This window comes from Kogia breviceps, chromosome 16, assembly GCF_026419965.1.
Source record: "Kogia breviceps isolate mKogBre1 chromosome 16, mKogBre1 haplotype 1, whole genome shotgun sequence".
NCBI classification, from domain to species: Eukaryota; Metazoa; Chordata; class Mammalia; order Artiodactyla; family Physeteridae; genus Kogia; species Kogia breviceps.
Window position 1 is genome coordinate 15599189 of NC_081325.1, and position 24165 is coordinate 15623353.

The following is a 24165-nucleotide window of genomic DNA, read 5'->3' on the forward strand; positions in this document are numbered from 1 at the left end:
CGCCACATCCTAGCTCCTGCTCTTCCCTCTGCTGAGATACCCCTTCCCCCCTCTCTGCTCGGTGAATTTCTACCTATTTTTCAAAGTCCACTTAAAAGTCACTTCTCCCCTGGGCCTCCAGATGAAATTAAATGTTTCTTTATTGTTCACATGATATCTTTCTCCATGCCTTAATGCATAAATTATTATATTATTATTTTTGTGGCTGTGTTTATCTTATCTAATGGAAGCTAAGCTCCTTGACAGCTCTGCACTTCTCTCCTCCAGGCCTAGTGGGCTGGCAGAACCTTGGTAGGTCACCACCAAATACTTGTGTAACTGAATTGATTTGAACTCTAATTTCACCAATCATTGATTCGATGTTTCTAACGTCACATTTTTTCCTGTAAATTATAGTTAAAATTGTCAGTTTGCATGACCTCATCTTTAGTCCAAGAAATCTGGCTCATTTAATTTCTTTCTAAATCATGCTTTATAAGAAGGTTAAGTGCGGTCCAGGTTAAGTTGCAAGCCTTGCTGCAGTGGAATAACCCCAAGAGACATGATGAGAAGAGATCTGAAGGATAACAATTGAGCAGAAATCACATCTGCAGCTTTGATTCCTGGGCACTGGCACAGGAAGGGAAAGAACCCCCCCGAGGGTCCAGCTTTAGATTAAGAGATTCTTCATAGCCAATCTGCCAACTGGAGCCTCAGGGAGTGGAGCCCAGGCTTCTGTGCTTATAACAACCCCCAATCCTTGCCCCCGGACATGCCCTCACTCAGTTCCTGCTCCCTCCCAGGTGATTCTTACGCAAAGTAAAGTTCCAGAACCACTGCTAATCATCTCCCCTGGCAATACAATCAGTCAAAAATGTTTCCCATTAAATTGCACTTTCCTGGGAGGTATAGTCCAAAGCACATATTGTTGAACAGCATGAAGGATTCCATCCATGGTGTCTAGGTGAGATCACATAACTGACAAATATGCAGAAGTGCCCCTAATAACTTTGACATGATAATTATAAAGAGTTTGAACTTCTAGTTGTTCCAATGTGAAAAACTGTAGCCAGGAGCCAGAGAATTTGAAAAGCGATTTTATGTTAATTAATTATGTGATTCCAGGCAGATATATTTGGAGATAGGACTACTTTAAAGTCGGGATCCTGCTTTTCCCAACGTATCCTTTTTTACATGAACGTTAAACTAAGTAGTTAATAATAGTCACCAGAAGTAATATGACACTAACTTTAAAAACCTGTCTTCACAAGGAAGATGGCAAATGTCACCATGCTGCAATAATAATATGGTTATTATTATTCCAAATCCCATTATTATTACAAACTCATAGACCATGAATTAAATTACGTTCACAAAATTGAATATTAGAGTGCAGAAAAATACAAATATTTAAGACACATATGTAACAGTTTTACTGTGCAGGCAAAGAGAGAGTGAGAGTAAAATGGTCTCCTTCTGGCATACATTTAATAATACTAGTGCATGGAAAAGCATTCAGGCGGTTAGAGTTCAGTGAATATAATAATAATAATTAAGTATAGCACCAGGTATTACTATACACATGCCCCAGCTATGCTGGAGCTTTCTATACATTACCTCTGGTCTTCAAAATAACCCTCCAAAGAAAATATCATTCCAGTGTTTACATTTGAATACACTGTGTGTAGGCAATTGTCTAAGGTTTCACAGCTAGTGAGTGAAAACACTAGTTTCTGAACCCAGGACTGTCTAAACTCAGGGTTCATATTCCTTTTCTGTTAGATGATAAACTGCATGAAAGCAGAGCATGTATCTGTTTTTATTCCCTGTTCAATTCCCAGAGCCTTGAACAGAATGTGGTATAAAGTAGGTACTCAATAAATAAAAGAATGATAGCATGCTACCCAGATCAAGAGTTTCATCCTTGTCAATTTAGTGGAAACAAATCCTTAATTCCACAGTTTATGATGTCTTGACCCAAACAAAAATAACATTAATCATGATGATAGGCAAAAATATAATAATAAAAACGTTTGACTAATCCAGAAGAGGGCAAGAACAGGTCAAAAAGAAAAGAAAATGGGACAAATAGAAAACAAATACTAAGATGGGAAACACAAGAGAAGAAAAGGACCTACAAAAACAAAGCCAAAACAATTAATAAAATGGTCATAGGAACATACATATTGATAATTACCTTAAACGTGAGTGGATTAAATGCTCCAACCAAAAGACACAGGCTTGCTGAATGGATACAAAAACAAGACCCATATATATGCTGTCTACAAGAGACCCACTTCAGACCTAGGGACACGTACAGACTGAAAGTGAGGGGATGGAAAAACATATTCCATGAAAATGGAAATCAAAAGAAACCTGGAGTAGCAATACTCATATCAGATAAAATAGACTTTAAAATAAAGAATGTTACAAGAGACAAGCCAAGTCAGGATAAGAGCCCTAGTTGTCCAGCCCAGAATCCTCACTTGTGCTGGTTTAGTACTGCTCAGCAAAGAGAAGGTACTGTCGAGCTTGGCAAGAATTGTGTACGTGCAGTTCCAGGGGCAGAGCCAGATTGTAGCAGGCGTGGTGCATAGTAAAGTTTAACCCCACCATAAACAAGTGAAAGCTCTTTGGGACTGGATAGGATTTCTGGGCAGTGTTAAGGAAACAACTGACATCAGACAGCACCAATCTGTAGTGGAATCAATATACAAAAAAGTATGATTTTCTCCAATAGCATCTGCCTATCCTAGTTAAAAGTAGAGAAAACGGATGGTTGATCTATTCTGGGTGTGCATTTTGCTGGAAAGTGGCAAAATACGACTTGGACAATGGAGACTAGGGTCTGGGGGAGAGGCTTCTGCCTTGGGGTCTAAGCTGAAGAGGCAGGCTGCATAGTCAGGGGGTGGGGTATCTAAAGAGAGCAAGGACAGAGGTACAGGGGCTAGATGTCTGTATGAGGCTGAAGAGCAGGTATCCCAGGAGGAAGAGAGGGAGAGAACTAGGATGACCCCTGCTCTCAGAGACTAGAAGGGGTATCCAGACAAGGTCTTGTAAGACATTCTACAGATAAATTAGAAACAACGGTAAAGTAGGTTAAGTAGATTTATTTTGTATAATTAAATTTCAAGGAGAAAACTAAAAGCTGAGACTGCAACTCACTTCTTATTGTTACCTGAACCACCATTTTCTTGAGTTTCTTAAAAATTCTGATCAAAGATCATTAAAAAAATTCTAAATTCCTCCAGGTAACAGATTGCTTTCTCTGCATCACTCAATTTTTTTTTTCTAAAACAGGGAGGAGGAATATAGTTAAAATTAGCCACCTTTTTATAATGCATTTGCTGAAACTAATTGGTAATTATTTTTTAACAGAGACGGTTGGTGTGAGGGTGGTGATAATGTATTTACAATATACACTTAGCGTCATTAAGGAGGTTGTCATTTCTATGTGGGATGGAGATGGTCAGAAGCTGTCACCTTTATGGCAGAGAGTTGCTCTTTCAGTTCTGGGGTGGGATGGTGGGATTAGAAAACTCTTAAGAAACGGCCCTGCAGTAATAATGCATGTCATGGTATGTATTTGAAGAGCAGTAATACATACAGTTTTTCAAGAATTTCCATATAGCAAATGAATCATTTTTATCCTAAAGCTTGAGTATTTTAAACATCTATTAACATAAAAGTGTGGCTTCTTTACAGTAAAGTATTGACATGGATGGAAACTCCCTGATTCTCTGATAATAAATATATCTTCCCATCCTAATTCTTAAGCATTCTAATATTAGCCTTTGCCCTTCTAAATTCCCATATTTGGATTCAGAGTGAGACTTTCTTTTCACTTCTCATTTAATCAACGTTGGCACCCAACTCCCATCTGTCAGCTTGATATTCAGCTCTGGTCTGACCTAATCTTCTGAGGCAATGAACTCGCTTACTCCTTATAGCTGGTCAAAAGGAGTTAGGGAGGGGAACGAGGAGAGATACCAAGTCTTTCTTGTGTTGGGCTGCATTAGGGCATCAGCCTAATGCATTTAGGTACTTTGATCACATTCCATGGACAGTTTAAAGCATCTCCTTAGTCCCCACGGCCGCATGATTGAGTTTAACTTGACCTCAGTCCTCCTCTTCCCTAGCTATACAGTGAAACCTCCTCTGGCAGAGTGGGGTTGAGAAGGTGGATATTCTTTGCCACCTCAAGTGGGTCCTAATGCTTGTGTGTCATTTCCCAGTGCCTTTTCAAGCACTGGCACGTCTGGTGGTGCCTGTGAGTCCTGGTTGCTGCTGCAGACATTTCTGCTGCCCTGTCATCACCCCTTGACCATGTTGTGGCATGTTTATTACACAGAAAATTGTCCTTTGGGTTCCATCTTCACTGGACACTATGCTTCTTCCCTTTGCTTGCTGATGAGATGTTTTCCAATTTACCACCTTCACCACAGCAGCATGGAGCCTTAGTTATAGCCAAAACTCATAGCAGAGTTGTAATTTCCATCTTGCAGCTCCGACTGAGGAAAACATAGTTTAGCATTGTTGTCTATAATTGATTTTATCTAGATCTAGGACTCCATTTGCAATAGTGGCCCCCAAAGTATAACTTTGCTCGGCTAGGGATTGGGAATTGCCCGCCTAAAGTCCATTCTCCGATTCTTTCTTACTAAAAGAACACCAGTTTTATCCCAGCTACCAAACATCCAACCACAGTTTATGCTTTCCAGATTCCCTTGCAGTAGGTATGGACCTGTAACTAGAGTCTGACAAGTAATATGTACACTGGAGTGTTATGTGTGACTTCCAGAATAGCCCTTTCATGTAAGATAACTCAACCTGAGATGTACCCTTTCCCCACCCCCCACGGCCCCTTCAGCTTGCTGCCTAAAATGTAGGAGCCTGTGTATGACTTGCTTTCTGTATTGCTTCATTCTTACAGATTTATTTTGAATTGTGGGGTTTCTTTCCTCCATGTCTTGTTTCTTCAATAAGAATGCAGCAAAAGCAACTTAAAGTCATGGACTGCTTTATTAAGCAATGTTGTGTGTGTGTGTGTGTGTGCACGTGCACATGCTTTGGGGGTATAAACATAATAGAAAAGACAATCCCTGACATGAAAAAATGTAAGATGAGGATAAGACTTACTTGGTAAGAATAATAACAGAACATATCCAAGGTATGCATACAGGTACACTGATATATATCAACATGTAGATATAGATAGATTTTAACCCAGTGTCAAGATAGGTATGTTACACTGGATTGTAAATTATCACTTTCCTTCTCTTTACATTCAGAAATTCAGCTGCTCATGTGTTTAGAAGTGAGTGAGATGAATAGACATTTCTCCAAAGAAGACACACTGATGGCCAAGAAGCACATGAAAAGCTGCTCAGCATCACTAATTATTAGAGAAATGCAAATCAAAACTACAGTGAGGTATCACCTCACACCAGTCAGAATGGGCATCATCAGAAAATCTACAAACAAGAAATCTGGAGAGGGTGTGGAGAAAAGGGAACCCTATTGCAATGTTGGTGGGAATGTAAATTGATACAGCCACTAGGGAGAACAGTATGGAGGTTCCTTATAAAACTACAAATAGAACTACCATATGACCCAGCAATCCCACTACTGGGCATATACCCAGAGAAAACCATAATTCAAAAAGAGTCATGTACCACAATGTTCATTGTGGCACTATTTGCAATAGCCAAGACATGGAAGCAACCTAAGTGTCCATTGACAGATGAATGGATAAAGCAGATGTGGTACATATATACAATGGAATATTACTCAGCCATAAAAAGGAACGAAATTGGGTCATTTGTAGAGACGTGGATGGATCTAGAGACTGTCATACAGAGTGAAGTAAGTCAGAAAGAGAAAAACAAATATCGTATATTAATGCATATATGTGGAACCTAGAAAAATGGTACAGATGAACCGGTTTGCAGGGCAGTAATTGAGACACAGATGTAGAGAACAAACATATGGACACCAAGGGGTGAAAGTAGTGGGGCGGGGGTGGTGGTGGGATGAATTGGGAGATTGGGATTGACACGTATACACTGATGTGTATAAAATAGATAACTAATAAGAACCTGCTGTATAAAAAATAAAATAAAATTCAAAAATTCCAGAAAAAGAGAGTAGCCCCCTCTTGCCACAACTAGAGAAAGCCCATGCACAGCAATGAAGACCCAATGCAGCCAAAAATTTTAAAAAAGAAAAAGAAATGATGAGATGGAGGAAGGAGTCTCGCCCCTTTGAGCTGTAAAGAGCTGTTGATGCTCTACTCCCACTGTCTTTGTAAAGAGGTTCCTCATTAACCACATATGAGGATGCCAGGCCGACAGAAGACAGTTCCCTATGGTCTGTGTCTGAGAAACTCATCTCCTTCCTGACAAATACTACTGGGCAAGTTACTGAGATGACATCTTAATACACGAAGGAAATCATCTGAAGATTCATTACATGCAAATCTTTTATTAACTCCAAGTGCCTTAAAGACACACACACTGGGCTTCCCTGGTGGCGCAGTGGTTGAGAGTCCGCCTGCCGATGCAGGGAACACGGGTTCGTGCCCCAGTCCGGGAGGATCCCACATGCCGCGGAGCGGCTGGGCCCGTGAGCCATGGCCGCTGGGCCTGCACGTCCGGAGCCTGTGCTCCACAACAGGAGAGGCCACAGCAGTGAGAGGCCCGTGTACCGCAAAAACAAAACAAAACAAAAAAACACACACACCACATGGACACAGACACGAGCATAACTATCTTCGTATCATTTCTAGAATACACGTAAACCAAAGAAAGTCTCCATGATATCATGAAGTATACTGACAAACTTCAATTTACCATAAGAATGCCAATCCTGAAAGTAGTTAATACAGTAATATTTCCTGGAATCTAACAGAAAATGTTTCAAAATCTTAACACCATAAAAAGAATGGTATTTACAATAAATATAATTTAATCTCACAAATAATGATAAAATCACAATTTTCCTTCTCAGTTGTTTGACCCGTGGAATAAACTAGAATTCTGCTGTAATGCATGGCACGTTGGTGACCACTTGGAATGGGCAGGTGATTGGAGAGTGACACCCTTCAAAACGATCTTTGTAAGCTCATTAGCTACATTGCAATATGCCGGCAGGTGTAGCAAAGACACCAGCTACCCACCAAAGATTCAGGCTGCCCTCTACACAGCACAGTCGTTGTCAAGAAGTGGCTGCCCTTGTATCTGTGTGGTCCGTGCTGGCTCAGTTCTGGGCGTAGGCGTGTGGGTGGAGAGATGTGTGTCACTCAGGCCGGGCCCATGGAAACCTGCCTGTGGTCTTCCAAGCACTCTTTCATCCTCCAGCCTCTGGCTGGAAGTGAACAATGGAGACACCAGGAGGGGGCGGGGGACAGAAATCTAGAAAGAGCCTGGGTCCCTGAAACACTGTGTGGAACGCTGTTTGCAAAGGATTCACCTTAAACTGACCTCGTACAAAAACGAACTTTGTGCTAAACATGTGCAGACTTGCCTGTTACCGCCGTCAGTTCTGGCTTAATTAACACACAGACTGAGGCCTCCTTGGTCCTCCTCTCAGGGCGATGCTGTCCTTTCACTGAGTTATTGACAGGAAGGCCCTTTCCATGGCTCCTCTCCATTTCCCCATTCTTCACTTTTCTCTTTGACGTTCTCCCTATGACATCTCTTTTGAATCACTTGTGGATACATTAGAGACTGAGTCTTTGGCTTTCGTTTTACAGAGGCTGCTGCTGCCAAGGGCTGGCTTCAGGAGCACAGGAAGTGGGGGGGGGAGGAGAGGTGGCACAGGGTCCCCTGAGGGCATCACTCTCCTGCAGTGTCTGCACTTCCCCCATACTTCCTCTTTTCCACCCCAGGACCACCTGAATCACACTCCAGGGCCTGGATGTCAGTGCTCTGCTGAGGTCGGGAGGGTGGCCACGTTGTAAGAGTGGCTTCTGGACTCTTTCTGCAAAGGAGGGATCCAGGAGCTTGCTGTGCCAGGGCCCCTGAGAACGCCCTGGAAGGCAAATCCCATTGTGCGCAGCATAAGGTGGTAATTGACAAAGGGTCTCAAGGGGTCTAACGTGCAACTTTATTTCCTTTTTGTAAAGTTCACCTGATGTTCCCTGAGGCTATGCCAATGAATAATTACCCATTTCCGTTCTCCCAAGGAGAATCAATCACAGTACCAAATGGTAACTGGCTCCTTTATGTAATATCCCTGGAATTTAGGTCATGGCAATATTCGAGTTCCATTTCACGAATAGGAAGCTTGCTTGAGAAACAGCACCGCGTTTTATTGCCTTTTTGTTGTGTTCCTTAGTATGCACGGTTCAGAAACCGGAACGGGGCAAGTCCATTCCCAAGTGTGTACTGAGTGCACGTGTACGTGAGTGCACGTGTACGTGGTGCGTAAGTGGGAGTGGGAGTTGTGGTCCTCTGTGCTTCCAGGCCAGTGGTCTAGACTGGCACCTGAAAACTGGGTTTTCAGTTGGTTGTGGATCTCCAGAAGGACGTGACATGAAGGGTCAGAGACCTCATTCTTGTCACTGTTATTTCACAATGAGTGCAGTAACAGTGAGGGTCCCAGCTCCAACACCTACCAGCTGTGAAACTTTGGGCAGCGTACTTAACCTCTCTGTTCCTCCGTTTCCTCTTCTGCAATATGGAAATTGTAATGATACCTGCTTCATAGGGTTGTGAGAGGATAACATGGGATAAATATAAAATCCTCAGCACAATGCTGTAATAGCAAACCTCAATTTACCTTAGCTAATACTAATGACAATTAGAAAAAGAAGATTGCGTTGTCTGCTGAGGAGGTTGCTATGTTCATCACAGAAGACCTCTTTAAGTCTCTTCCCTGTTGAATAGTCTATGAATCTCTACCAGAGCTTCCTCTGCCATGAACTAAGGGTAATGTTCACTTATCTACCTCCCTGGGTTCTTGTCCATCAACTCAGTGGTACCTGGAGGTCTCCTGCTCTGTGAGTAGCACCTGCCACTTGCTGGGAAGAGAAAGCCCTTCCTAAGGGACCAGTTAGACCATGTCCCACCCCTGCGGGAAGCGCTCCAGTGGCTCTTCCCCAACACGAACCTGAGAAGCTCCCGAAGTGGTCTGTGTGTTGCCAGCCAGCCACCAAGCCGTAGCAGCTGCAGTGCCCACCTTGGCGCTGAGCCGAAACTGCTCACCCCCCACGAAGCCTGCAGCATGACTCTCTGTCCATTCACTCTCCCCTTGGCGTTGAACGCGGAGCCTGCCTCCACCCTCACCCACACACGCTCCCCATCACAAGCACAGATGTTTCAGTATCATTGAGATTTCTTTCAGGACTCGTTTGAAGCACCTCTTTCATTTTGAAACCTTTCACCAATCCTACCCCCAAAGTAAACTGACTTCCCTCTTCTTTAGGACCTCACAAGTCTCCCTACGTGCCCCTGTCACTGCGCTTACAACCCTTCATTGCACTGTTGTTTGCACATCTGTTCTTCTTGCTTCTTACTCGTGTATCCCCTGTACCTAAGACAGCATCTGGCACATTTTGTGTTGAAGCGCCTCATATTTCTGTTTGTATAGACGAAAAACTCAAATGTTGGCAATTTCATGTGGTCCAGCCTAGAGTGGGTGCTTAGTAATATCTGCTAATAAAGTAATAAATGAGCAGATGAATAAATGAATGAATGAACTTTCACTCCCACTGACTTACTAGTAGCTGACAAGTCTCTTAAATGATACCATGACTTTCACAAACACTGATGTATCTTCCTGGGTACATGTTAATCCTTTTTTTGATTTTCCAGTAGAACTTTCTTAAAAATCTAAGCTATAGGGCTTCCCTGGTGGCGCAGTGGTTGAGAATCCGCCTGCTGATGCAGGGGTCATGGGTTCGTGCCCTGGTCCGGGAAGATCCCACGTGCCGCAGAGCGGCTGGGCCCGTGAGCCATGGCCGCTGAGGCTGCGCGTCCGGAGCCTGTGCTCCACAACGGGAGAGGCCGCGACAGTGAGAGGCCCGCGTACCACAAAAAAAAAAAAAAAATCTAAGCTATAGCTGTGAGTTATATTTTTACAGTAAAATGGTAGAGACCGTTCATAATATTGTTCTCAGGAAAACAGAAGATTTAAGAATTGTCTAAGACAATCTCATACACACACACACACACATTCACATATGCATTCACACACACACTTGATTTATTTATTTATTTTTTGGTTGCTTTTTAAATTAATTAATTAATTTATTTTTGGCTGGGTTGGGTCTTCGTTTCTGTGCGAGGGCTTTCTCTAGCTGCGGCGAGCGGGGGCCACTCTTCATCACGGTGCGCGGGCCTCTCACCGTCGCGGCCTCTCTTGTTGCGGAGCACAGGCTCCAGACGCGCAGGCTCAGTAGTTGTGCCTCACGGGCCCAGCCGCTCCGCGGCATGTGGGATCTTCCCAGACCAGGGCTCGAACCCATGTCCCCTGCATCGGCAGGCGAATTCCCAACCACTGCGCCACCACGGAAGCCCCACGCACACTTTAGAGTGGACTTATCCCATTCTGAATCCTGAACTTGTATATACTCATCCCTGTTTCTCTCCTATTGAGCCAGCTTGAAACACTGTTCCAATCTACTCAATCCATCATAATTAATCAATATATTATATGGAAGCCAAATGATTGTTCTATTTCCCAGTCCCACTCCTTGACCCGATCATCTATTCTTCTAAAAATGATAATTGTGGTCACAAAATTGGCTCCAAATGTGATGAACAACCATGGAACAAACAACACACACGAAGTGTTTTTGTCTCACATTTCATATCATCAGAAAATGACCCAAATCATCCACTGATAAGTCCCTCTTTGGGGATCTTCTCTGATCAAAGAAGCAAAGGTGGGATGTATCATAGGCATTGGGGTTCCCCACATCTCAGGTATTGAATGTCACCTTTCAGCTAACATTGTGCTGAGAACCAGCCCTCTGAGGTGGGACCAGAGTTGACAAGAGTCAAGGAGCTCTAACCCTCCTCTGATGGGGCCAGTCAGGAGCCTTGACTGCCAGTGGGTTGTATGACTGGACCAGCGAGCACAAATTCAAATGCCTAGAGAGGTCAGTAGATCATGTCAATAGGAAAAGGAGGCTCAATGGGAATCAATAGGGAGCAGTGAGGAGTGTGGCAAAGTAGTCTACAAGAAGGCACTCAGTTCCAGGAAAGTGTTCCCATGCAGGTCTGTGAAATCAATGTTGCCAGATTTTAAGATTTTTAAAGAGAAGCTAGAAATCTGGAGAAATTTATGAGAAATCTTCTAGATTTTGAAATAGTGCCTTTGTCACATAAAACATGGCTGAAGGCTAGATCTACTCTCCTGTCACCAGTTGCAACTCTTACATGAAACCATAACCCATGACACCTTATGCATACAAGGTATTCAGAGACCGAAAGGGGGTTCAGCGGTCAGAATGTTCAAAGAAAACTCTCATCTTAAATACTCTCACTTATGATTCCAGCAAATATTCTGACCCTTGTTGAATCACATGTCTCAAGTTTTAATTTGGAAGCTTTGACAACTCTAGTTAGCATCTTGGGCCTCCTGGTCAGTTACTAGTTATCCCACAAGGCTGAGAAAGAGAGAAAGAACTGGCTTACACAGGAAAGGCAGAAAGAAGGTTGAGTTAGGCAGTATGTTGATTTTAGGGAAGAAAGAATGTTAAAAACCCCCTCATTGTTTTCCAGCTCCTGATACATGCCTCCTTTTCTTTCACTTGCTCTTGTCTCTCAACTTTAAATGCTTTGGCTCTGTTATTAAGAAATTGTGTTTCAGTCATTCTCAGAGGTTTAGTCTGCGATGACGGTACGGCACGATTAGACAATTACCACCCCTCTCTAAAAGTTTCAGTCCAACATCAGCAAAAACTGCCTTCCAGCCTGAACTTCTTCCAACCCACTAACCGACAGATGGCATTACCGCTGTCTCTGAGATACACACACACACACACACACACACACACACACACACACACACACACACACACACACACGTACATACCTTCCCCGCGAGTGAACACACAGTTCGGCTCTGGTGTTAGCAGCACAGCGAACTTATCAAGCAACAAAGTGGGTGGCAGGGAGAGAGATGAGTCTGAAAAAAAGGTCACCTCCTCTTTGGCTCCCACCCCCAATTAAGGAGTCCAGGGCATTTAAGGTCTAGCACATTTCCATGTGGGATGGAAACATGACTTGATAAAATGCAGCTTTTGAACAGGAAATGGGAGGGTTGTCAGTTTGGGCTGGAGCATATGCAGAGCAATAATAATGACACTGCCTTTGCTGGTGTCAGACCTCCATTTGTCAAATAGCCCATGGAACCGTGACCGGGCACGGTCTTCCAGTCCATCCAAGTCAGATCATTACACTGACTACAAAACACCCAGGCACGGAGCACGTGAAACCTTTTAGGGGTCCTTTATCATGCCCTGCCTTTTCCAGAAGGAGGCTAATTTGCTCCTATTTCAGCCGGCTCCAGCTCAGAGAGAGCAGGCGAAGGGAGGAAAAAGAGAGGGACCCGTCAGTGTTATTGAAGAGATTCATGATTACTCATGCTCACACGCAGGCCCGGGCCGTGCCAGACACCACACCACTCGTTAGCAGACCTGCGGACTGCTGTCCTCTCACAGCTGAGCAACAGCAGGCCCCCAGGGGCCCGCAAAGCCCCGTTCTCCCACACCCTGCAGCAAGAAAGGCCAGCTTGGGCAGGCCTGGGTGCAACTGGCACCCCAGATGCTAAGTGAATCTGTTTTATGTGCTGTGTTGCTTCCAAATATACTTATCCCGGAGCTCAGCTGGTGTGGAAATCAAGGTAACATCTCTTCTAGTTCCACTGAGACAGTTACCTGACTGGGCCTCCATTTCCTCCCCAGGTTCCCTTTGGAGAACCCAAGAGCTGGGCATGTACGTCTTTTGCCAACCTTGCTCCTCTCATATCCAGCGACAGCTGTGAGCCCTGCTCATCGGAACTGGAAACGATTCTTTTCCTTGTCCGAGTGATACCAGCAATTAGAACTTAAATGTATAGTGCAGGCCATTGGCGGGCTCAGGACACCAAAGACGAATCCAACTCATTTGCAAGGAGACGAGGGTGGGGTGTAGGAATCGTTGATTTCAGTCCCCATGGCAATGGGGGAAACTGAGGCTGAGAGGCCCAAGGACTTGCTCGAAGATGTACAGCAAAGAAGAGGAGCCAGGCCCCCTCTTTTCTGTTCATTGTCACTCCATGCGTTGGAGCTACAATCCCACATGGTAAGACGTTGCTCCTAGTCAGGACAGTAAAGTGTTCTCCCTTTTATGAAAACATCGCTCTCAGAATCGTAACTCCATAACGTTCAAGCAAAACAAACCAAAACGATCTGGCTTCTGCTAGTGTGCTTTGCACCCTCCGCAGGGGCCCTGAGAGCAGAGGGGACGGGGCTAGGACGTCGTAAGCGACCACGAGAGGCAGAACGCAGTGGCTCCTCACCCATTCCTCAGAGCGCTGTGGAGCCACGGTGGGCTTCGGCGGAGAGGAGCAACTCTTATCACCCAGCTCAGCGGAGATCTGGCCTCTCTCCTCCGCCAGGATCACTACACAGCCTGATTCTAGAGCTTACGTTATTTGATATGCACTGATATACATATTACCTTAGATTTACGGTATCTACCCGAAGTGACCCTGGCCCTGAAAGAAATCCAAGTGGTGATTAAGAACCAACATTACCAACGCAAATATGACTCAAAGCACTCACTCTCCATTTCTTCGGGCTGGAGACGCCTGCACCCTGGCTTCAGGGAGATGTCACCGTCTCCGTGGTGACCCGGGCAAGTGTGGTAAGACCTTGGGGGAATTCCTGTGAGTTTCTCAAGTTTTCACAACTCCCTGAAAAGCTGCTAGACGGTGCTTCATCTAAAGGAAGCGTGTTGGTAATAAGGACCTACTGTAGAGCACAGGGAACTCTACTCAATACTCTGTAATGACCTCTATGGGAAAAGAATCTAAGAAAGAGTGGATAGCTGTATATGTATAACTGATTCACTTTGCTGTACAGCAGAAACTATCGCAACATCGTAAATCAACTATACGCCAATAAAAATTAAGAAAAAAGAGAAATGTAAGAAAAAAATAAAGGAAGCATGTTGGCCAACTCAGAGATAATGTGTAAAGGGCATTTACCGTGATGGACACTCAGCCCTGGGCATTCCTCTTCCTCCCAGAGGAAATGTAAAAGACAGAGCCAGCGCCTGGTACAACCGTGTGCCCTGGAGATGGGGGGACTGGGGGCCACCTCCCCTTCCCTTGGGTGAGCCCTCCAGTGTCTCCCATTTGCTGTGTTCCTGAGTCAAAAGAGGTAGAGCTTAAGACAGGAGATGAAGTTAAAAGAATAGCTCACCTGACCCCCAAAGGAATGTGCTTAGGAGTTGCCAGGGACCCGTATGGCCTCCCCACCCCAACCAGGGCAGGGCTCACTGGCCGGTATGACTACTTCTGCCCAGCTGAAGCCTGACTATAGTGTACACAGCAAATGCACGCACACCGAGGCAAACACCCTCTGCTTCCAATTTTTACATTTGTTTCTTTCACAAGGGAAGTGATAATGATATCTGGAGATGTCTGCACAGCTTTCGCAGGCACCGTCTTAAGGGTGTTGACTCTGTTCGCTTCCGTTACAACCTTAGGAGGAAATACATTCCTCATTTGCAAGTGAGGAAGCCCATACACTGAGAATTCCCAGTCACACAGCTAGCAAGTGACAGAGCTGAGATTTGAACCCACTCTGCTGGGTAAGAAATGATGACATGATTCTACGTGGACACAGGGTCTTGCACAGCCGACGTACTCTGGAGCATTGGGAGAGGGGGACCTCTCTCTCTCTCTTCAGTGCCGTGTGGACATGCAAGAGAGGCAAAGAAGACATGGGAGATTCAAACCAAGGGGAAGTTGGGAATAATGGTCAAGAACAGGGGCTTTGGGATCAACAGGTGTGGCTGGAGTCCACTCTGTCCCTTACCAGCTAGGTGACCTTGGGCAGGTGACTCAACCTCTCTAAGCCTCATTTTTCCCATCTATAAAATGGGTGTAAGGAGGGCTCTATCTCACAGTGTTCCTGCGGGGTTAAAAAGAGCTGACCCCTCGCCCCTAAATGGCAATTAGGGTAAGATAAAGTTTAAAAAACAAAGATTTAAGGTCCACATGATCTTCTTAGTGATCAAATCTGTCATAGAGACTTATGACCCACAAATAGGAGTTTCCCTTAGAAGAGTAGCTTTGGGAAACAGTTCCTTCTTCTCTCCTGGCTGCCGTCATTTATTTGACTTCCTCCCTGGGATTTGGTGAATGATTCACAGTTATCATGTAACAGCTAAGCCTGGCTTCTCCTTGGTAACAGCTATGCCCATGGTGTCAGCAGAGCTGCCTCTGGGCAGCTGGGGCCGGACGCTGGATGCGGAGCGGGCCTGCCCCACCCTGTCCTCACACGTCCTCCTCCTCTGTGTCCTCGCTGCTCCACACGACGCGTGGGCAGATGGCTGGCCGGGAGCCTGTATTCCTCACCCAGGTCCTGTCACTGTAATAACCATATTTTCTCTTGCGGTGAAGAGTAATTGAATTAAATTGGGCGGCATTTGATCCTGACCATGTTAATTGTCTGATCCACTGAGGCCTCTGTGAGGTCGCGGGCAGGAGGGAGCAGAGCGGCCAGGCAGATGTCCTCATCCTTTTTGGGCCTGGTGGCCGTGTTCATATTTCTGTGCCCACCCTGGTGAACTTCCTCCTCCAGGTGGAAGCCTCTGGAGGTTCAGCGGGCCTGGGGGTGAACCAGGAGAATCCCCGGGTGTGTGAGGAACACAGCAGAGCTGGCGAGAGCCAAGTGTGACGGATGTCACAACATACAGACGTGTAAATGTTCCAACGGGGACGGGTGGAAGCCCAGGCGATGGGTGGCGCCACAAAAATAGGAGCGCAAAAAGTACTGTGTGTGTGTGTGTGTGTGTGTGTGTGTGTGTGTGTGGGTGGGTGGGAGATTCACAAGCAGGAATTAAAAGTTTTGCTCTGGTAACATCTCAGACTGTCTTGTGGTTTAAAAGTCACATGTCTTTGGCAAACAAGCAGCCCCAGGAGTCTTTATCAAGAGTAAATTATGTGGGTATGTCGCTTATCTTAAAGTAAATAAGAAACATAGATGACTGCCTTTAAATGTCTCACTAGCTCTATTTCCCTTTCTCTCTGCAGATAAAATTAAATATAGGCATCACCATCTAAATGTATCAGCAGGATGAACAAAGGGACACCAGGAGGGGGAGATAGGAGGAAGTCTCAGGGGGTTAGGTCTTTAAAAACCTCTTTTTCTGTCAGCCTTCCCCGTGTCCCCACTGTCCACTTGGTCCTGCTATCACTGTTCAGACGTGAAACTGAGAGACCTTTGCAAACGCTTGACCCCATCTCTCTCAGCCTCCATTGCATAATTCCTTAAGGTAAACAATGGAAACAAAAAGATGCTCGCACGTTGAGGGCGCCTGGAATCGCCCTGCTTGTAAAACACTGGCAAGGCTGACTTCCATTCTCAAAGGCACAACCTCTGTCACTTCACTTGTTGGCTGGCCCTTGGTGAACCCAAGAATTGAGTTGCCAGGCTGGGATGAGTCCTTCATTTTGACTGATCACCCAGGACCTGCCAGGAGGAAAGAAGTGCTGGGGTTTTGTGAATAATAAACAGCGGTCAGTCCCAAGGACTTAGAGGGGTAACAATTATGGTCCTCCCAAGGAACCCAGAGTAGCTGGCTTCTGATTCTATCTATTCTCAGATTATTGGTCCAGGAGGAGGTGATGGAAGGATTTCCCCCTTCATTTATATTCAGAAGGTTCAGTCTGTACGTGAGGATAAGTATCTGTGGGCTGAGCGAGAAAGGAAGTCCCAAACACCCCATCATTTTAAAATGATGGGTTAGGACACATTAATGACTCCCAGGATGGGGAAAGTTTCCATTGGGACATATGATTCAGCCCAGTAAGAGAGCCCAGAGCCTTTAACAGGTGCCAACTTGGTTTCCAACCCGTTAATCCTCTACAGCCGACCACCGCCTGCCCAGTGAGAGGTCCTCCCCAGAGATACGACGAGTCACCATCACAGTATTGATACAGCAAAGGGTGTAAGTCCTTGCTGCACTGTGTGCAACCAGCCTAAAGTCTAAGATCAAACCCTAAATGAGCCAGGAGTACTAGAAGAGCACCCCAAAGGCACCCTGCCCTGAAGATCTTCCCCATGTAGCCTTGTAACCAGTGGGGGCTTCATACTTGAACCCTCAAATGCTTCAAAGGGATTGTCCCTAATTACACAAACAAATTGCTGGGCTTCCCTGGTGGCGCAGTGGTTGGGGGTCCTCCTGCCGATGCAGGGGACACGGGTTCGAGCCCCAGTCCGGGAGGATCCCACGTACCGCGGAGCAGCTGGGCCCGTGAGCCGTGGCCGCTGAGCCTGCGCGTCCGGAGCCTGTGCTCCGCAACGGGAGAGGCCGCAGCAGTGAGAGGCCCGCGTACCACAAAAAAAAAAAAAAAAAAAAATGCTAATTTATTCCTCTTTATAGGCTGTTTTAGTAAATGAACCATAGATCAAATGTAGTGCTAAGTCGAGTGCATAACGGTCAGGGAATAAAACGAGCCCAGCAGAACCAAATCTCCAGAGCCCATTGTGAAATGTGGTGCCATCTTGGAACTTTCTGGGTCCCCTTCATCTGCTTTCTTTCCTGCATGTCCCTTATTCATGACGATGTTCCCCAGGGGCTGTTGGTGGCCTTCTTCTTTTCTTTCTCACACATGCTCCCTGCAGGGGTTCATTAACAGCTGTGGAGGGAGGGCTTCAGTTACCATACGCACATTGGGGGCGACCCCAATCCAGATGTTTAGGCTATAACACTCTCTCCTCAACTTCAGTTAGTTCAGCAAACATCAGCGGAGTAGGAGAACCTACTCCATGGGAGGCGCTGGGCCGGGCACTTGGCATGGGGAAATGCATCAAACACGGCGTCGCCCGTCAAGGCTCACATAGAACTTTATATCCAGATATTGTCGGAATTTTCCACTTAGACTTATAGTAATAATAGTAGCAGTAATTCGTTAAAAATCTGCTACCATTTATTGAGAACCTGTTTGGAGACAGCTACTCAAAACATGGTGCTTTCTGGCCCCCGAAGCACGTGAGCGTAGCCTTGCTCCCCACGCGGGCCAGGCAAGCCTCAGTGCCTTAGCTCTGCCAGGACACGTCTTAATTCCAGCCTGGCAGCCAGCCATTCAGTGACAAGTGGACACGGACCAGGCCACATCTTTTTTTTTTTTTTTTAATAAACGTTTTTTTATAGCAGTTTTATTTTCTTTTATTATTATTTTTAGATTGCAGCATATAGTTGATTTACAATGTTGTGTTAATTTCTGCTGTACAGCAAAGTGACTCAGTTATACACATATATACGTTCTTTTTTATATTCTTTTCCTTTCTGGTTTATCCCAGGACATTGAATACAGCTCCTTGTGCTACACAGTAGGACCTTGTTTTCCGACCGGGTCACATCTTGATCACGTGTTTTGCATCATTTTAGCCCTGATCCAAGGATCATGGTGCTTCCTATTTGAAGTTTCTATTGTCGGCAGATAACAATTAAAATTTGAAGTAAAAACGTCTTACAACTTCTCTTTTAAGCTTCCAGATCAGTTGAGTATTTCGAGATTGCAAACTGAGTTTTTTTGAGAAATCTTTGCAACTAGATCCCTGAGTGAATCAGTTTTCTCATTATTATATAATTAGAACAAATAAATATATGTTTTTTTAAATATAAAATGTAAGATGAGCTTGTCACATATAACCCCAAGTTTTTGTATTAATTAATACTTTTTTCTTGTTCTCACTGGTTGATTTTGTCACTGTTATAAATTTGAACTTACAAACTAAACATTCCCTAATATTTTTTTTTCTATTTTTATTTTTTTAACATCTTTATTGGAGTATAATTGCTTTACAGTGCTATGTTAGTTTCTGCTTTATAACAAAGTGAATCAGCTATACGTATACATATATCCTCATATCTCTTCCCCCTTGCGTCTCCCTCCCTCCCACCCCTCTAGGTGGTCACAAAGCACCGAGCTGATCTCCCTGTGCTATGCTGCTGCTTCCCACTAGCTATCTATTTTACATTTGGTAGCGTATTTATGTCCATGCCACTCTCTCACTTGGTCCCAGCTTACCCTTCCCCCTCCCCATGTCCTCAAATCCATTCTCTACGTCTGTGTCTTTAGAAAATGCTGCTTTTTATCTGTTTCACATGCTGGCATTTTCCAAGAGATTTTGTTTGGGAAAAAAATACCTAGTGCCAAAGAAGTTTGGAAACTATAAAACAAACCTAAGGACTTAGCCCCACGTGCAAGGCCCCTCCTGGGCTGGCCCTGGTTGCTTGTTCAGCGTCACACACCTACCTCCTGACCCGCACCGTGTACCCCAACGTGTAAAATCACCTCCCCCTCCTCCACCTGTGTCTTTACTTACATACGCTGTGTCCTCTACTGGAATCTCCTTTCCCTTCTCACCTTCCATTGACCATCACCTTTGGGAAGCCACCCTGAATTCTCCAGGTCGAGATAGGATGTGTGTTCCCCTATCTGTGTTCCCACAGAAACACTTACCCACCACTTCCCTCGTGGCTGTAGTTTTTGCTGACATGCCTGAGCTCCTGCTTGGGAAGACCTGTAGCTTATTTATATTGATTTACTTAGTGGCTACCCACTACTGGCTTATAACATGTACTTAATAAATATGGATTGAACGAATGAATGAACAGGTAAGCAATTTAAATAAGAACCCCGATTTAGCCCTTAAAGGATTTGAGCTTTCAAATTGCTGAAATGTCCATGCTGGATATGTAATGCCTACCAAGCCTCAGGTCCTGCTTTAACTGTTTATGCAAATTGCCTCATTGAATCCTCCAAACCAGCTCCATGAAGTAGGTAGTATAATCATCATGTTGACTCTTTCAGGTGAGGAAACTGAGGCAAGAGGAAGTGATGTAATATGACCAAGTTCCCACCGCTAGTGAAAGGCAGGGCTACACTCAGACCCCAAGCTCTAACGCCGTGAGAACATCCTGCTCTAACTTCCTGCTCAGCGGACTCCCTGCTGATTACATGGAGATGGCTGTAGGCAGTTGAACATCTCCTTGAAGATGCAAAGTCATGATGACTATCCTCTAAAACAGATGCATTTGGGAACTGGTGAGGCCCTTTCTCTCTGCACTTGACGGCCCCAGCATATGGTAAATTTTAAGTACGAATTCCACTTTGACTCCCTGATTATCTGGGCTTCTCAGTGTACCTGTCTTTGGAAAGGCCAGCGGCATTAGAGGAAGAAACATGAGCTTTGGGGTCATGAAATCCTAAACGTGGAGCACAAGTCTACCATCTACTGGCTGTCTGACCTTCTCTGAATCTGTTTTATCATCTTTAAAATGAGTCCATCACACCAGCGTAACATTGGTCGATATTGGTTGCTGTTAGAATAAAACAAATATGTATGAAATACCTAGTCTATTCACTTTGCTTTCTTCTTCCTGTTCTAATCCTTTGATTCTAATGTGCTATGGGGTTTGAAAGAAAGCTTGTTAGAATCATGCCCAAGATAAGCACTGACAAGGTTCTGAGTCTTCATTATTTGAGTACAGCACGTGAGCTTTAGAACGTGTCTTCTCTTAGCAGTTACCTTGGTGCCACTGGAGGCATCTTGGCTTTTTTCCTAATTCTTGCTTGTCTTCCGGATAGATGAGGCTGTGTTCCAGATAAGTGAGGGGTCCTGGTAGCCGCCTGTCTTACCTGGCTCACCGCTTGGTGGCAGCACACCACACTTCCTCTACCCTTACTCTTTTCTATACGTGTGTAAAAAGGAGGTGCTTTACTTAGGGGCCAATCGCCACTTCTCCATCTCCTACGTTGCTTTTGATGCAAATGATCGCTTACACTTTTAGGTAAAAGCAAATATCGTTTGTGTGTGCTTTCACGCACTCCTTCAGGATGACGTGGAGCTTTGAAGCCAAACGCAGCACATTTCATTAGACCATTTTCACTGGGAGGTTTTTCTTACACAAAATGATCCACAATTTAAAATGTGGAGAAATTTTCTCAGTGTGGCACAGCTTTTTAAACGATAGGGACAAAGCCTTTATCGAAAGAGCAATTTATCATGCCAGTAATTTTCTACCTCTGTCCTGCTATTATTAAGGATGGCCGTTTTAAAAGGAACTCTTTAGCCCTGGTCTCTCGGCTCAGCCTGTAGCCTCACATAATGGCCTGTCTCTAACTTCAGCCCATTACCATGGAAGTAATTATACCACAGGGCCGAGAAGGGAGATTTGCCACAGAATCAAAGAAGAAGCAGTTGGGTTCAAAATGAAAAACAATCTCTAGATAAGGGAGGGAAAGCAGGATGATGAAGTGAGGAGGGTCCAGAGAGCACTGTTTTATGCGGAAGAGTGCTGTAGACTAAAGTTTTGAAATAAAATATCATCAGAATGAGACAATAACATACGAAGTGAATGAAATCATTTTCCTCGTGTCCCCTTCCTTCTCCCATATTTTTTTTTTATCACAGCACGTGGTTAGACGGTCCCTAATAAATAGTTCTCTACAGACACTGTGATCGTTTTTGTACCAAGCATTCCAAATAAATCATCTTATTTCCTTCATAAAATCCTGGAAAAGAATCACAGAGTCTATGGCTGTAGATGTGATCTGGGAACTCATCTTATCCCATTCCTGTGTCTTCCAGAAGGTTCAGACCGAAACTCTCCCAAGAAGATCAAAATCGACACTGGAAAGATCATGAATTTTTTTTTTTTTTTTAAGCCAAGGACAAAGATCCTTCGGTGTAACGGGTCCAATATTTTGTCCAGAAAGGAACATAAGCTCTGGAGTCGGGAGAGTTGCGGGGAAGGCTGGGCTCCGGGGTTTGCCAACCCTGCCACTCGGACAGGTTCACATAATGTTGTCTGCGTTTGGGCTGCTTCAAAAGTGGAGATAATAACCTACGTCACAGGGTTGTTCCAACGATCCGGTGAGACAATGGATGTGAAATTGCTTTGCAAACTGGAGAACACTCTTCAACTAGCGCTTACGAGCACTGTTGAGTTCACTCAGTTCTTTTCCCCCTCAGTGAGCTACAGCACCCAGCCCTTTACCACCAAAGTTTAGAGGACTGATGCCCGCGGGCCGCAGCGCCCGGCCCCCTGTGTGTGCAGGCGCCCTGGCTCAGCAGCCCGGAGGGAGGGGTGATCTGAGGACAAAGGAGGTGCCTGGACCTTCCCGCCCCCTCCTGGGAAGCGCACCTGCGCGCTTTCCGCAGCCCCGCCCCCATCTAGTGCTGGAACTGTGGCCTGAGTGACAGGAGGCGTGGCTTCGGGCCACTATCTTGCCAGTATGACTCTAGGTTATTTCTTCACTTCTTTGGTTACTCATTCAAAATAAATAGGGATTAGAGACCTAGGCTCCTGAGCCAGGCAACCTGGGTTCAAATCCAGGTTCCACCAGTGACTTGAGAGGTGACTTTGGGGTAAGTACAAATACTGGTCAGTATTTGTAGAGCGTTCGGATACGCCAGCCCTGCTCCGAAGGCTTCATCTGCATCGACTCAGGTGATCTTCACAATAACCTTACGAGGTTAGCCCAGTTATTATTCCCGTATTCCAGACAATGGAAGTGAGGCCGCCGTGCTTCAGTAAAGCTGCCCAAGGCCACTCAGCGAGTGAGTGACCGTCACACAGACCGATCGTGATGACGCCTAACGCCTCCTAAAGATGTAGGTGGAGAGCTCAGAGTAGCGTCCGCTACTAGGTAAACACTCAGCGATCGCTGTTACTTATTGTTCATTAAGGACCCATTAAATACCAGCCACTGTGCTAGATGAGCCCGTGATACACAAGCTCCCGAGGCCCACCCCGGACAGATCGCAAATAACGTATTTATGCCACACGATTGTTCTGGGGATCAAGTCAGAAAGACAATGTGTAAAGATGTAAGTGGGATATGTATTTATTTTAACTGGAGTACTTTAGAATGTCGTGTTAGCGCCTGCGGTACAAGGAAGTGAATCAGCCGTAGGGACGCATATTTCCCTCCCTCTTGGACCGTCCTCCCCCCAGCGTGCCATATTCCACCCATCTAGGTCATCACGGAGCTCGGAGCTTTTGAAAGTGAAAAAGCAAGTAAGTACATGGGGAAGCCAGAGTTAGCATTAGTTTATGGTAGCTGAATCTGACACAGTGTCCTTGTAAGAGGAAAAACTGAATCCAAGAGATACATTATAATAATCTTCTGGCTGGAATAAACAGCATCTGGTGCTGTGACAAGTGTCTAAGGCTCCGTTTGCCAAAATCACCGATTTGATTGTGTAGTTCTTAGAGTGTCACGTTGACCCCAGCCCTGTTGTCATAACTCTGTCCTTGTTTATTTTCCTCCAGGGTGGGACACTTAACAGCAACATGAAGTGTCTGTTTTCTTTTCCAGGACTTGTTGGCCTTCTACCAGAATATCAGAGAACTGATCTTTCTAAACACCCAATCAACATATACTTCTTGGACGTGTACTATTTGCAAAACACTATGCTAAGGACCGTATTTGTTCATGCTTTCCTCATTTTATATCTATTGCTGTGGGTTAACTCTGTTATAATATTTATATTACAAGGATCATAGAACAAATGCCACAGGGGTTCATTGCCCCTTTTATCTCCAAGAATGTCTCATAGAAGAAAATTGAACCTAATACAATTTGCGAAAATATGAAAAAGCACCATGGTTTTTTTTTTTAGCCCAAATGGCAAATTTCTGAGGGAGATAGATAGAATCATAGTAACACGATGTTAATCTGATTTTAATGGGCATTTCTTGACCACCTACGCTGACATAAGTTCTAGAGTATAAATCTTCCCACCTTGGACAAGTTATTTAACCTTACTGGACCTCAGTATCTTTATCTATAAAATGGGCAAAGAAATAAAATACTTGGGAAACTCTTAGGAAGCACTTATTACTTCATTTAATCCTCTCAGCAAGCCCGTGGAATTGACGTTGTTCCCTGTTACATCTGATAAAACTGGTGCTTAGCTTCCTGAGCAAAGCTGCATACCTAAGTTCT

The 24165-nt window shown here is 44.9% G+C and overlaps 2 protein-coding genes across 12 annotated transcripts in view; one reads left to right on the forward strand and one right to left on the reverse strand.

Moving 5' to 3' along the window:
- The window catches only part of COG6 (component of oligomeric golgi complex 6), a 336439-nt gene extending 312795 nt beyond the window's left edge, over positions 1-23644 (forward strand). Inside the window, exon 27 of one of the 2 annotated variants that reach the window (XR_010837125.1) lies at positions 23536-23644. The gene's annotated coding sequence lies outside the window, so the exon portion shown is untranslated. Of the gene's footprint in view, positions 1-20022; positions 20539-23535 lie in introns of those variants that run through there. The other variant, XR_010837124.1, reaches the window with a different exon arrangement.
- LOC136792765 (uncharacterized) overlaps positions 1-24165 on the reverse strand; it is a 439122-nt gene that overhangs the window by 77097 nt on the left and 337860 nt on the right. The gene's annotated exons all lie outside the window — the stretch shown is intronic.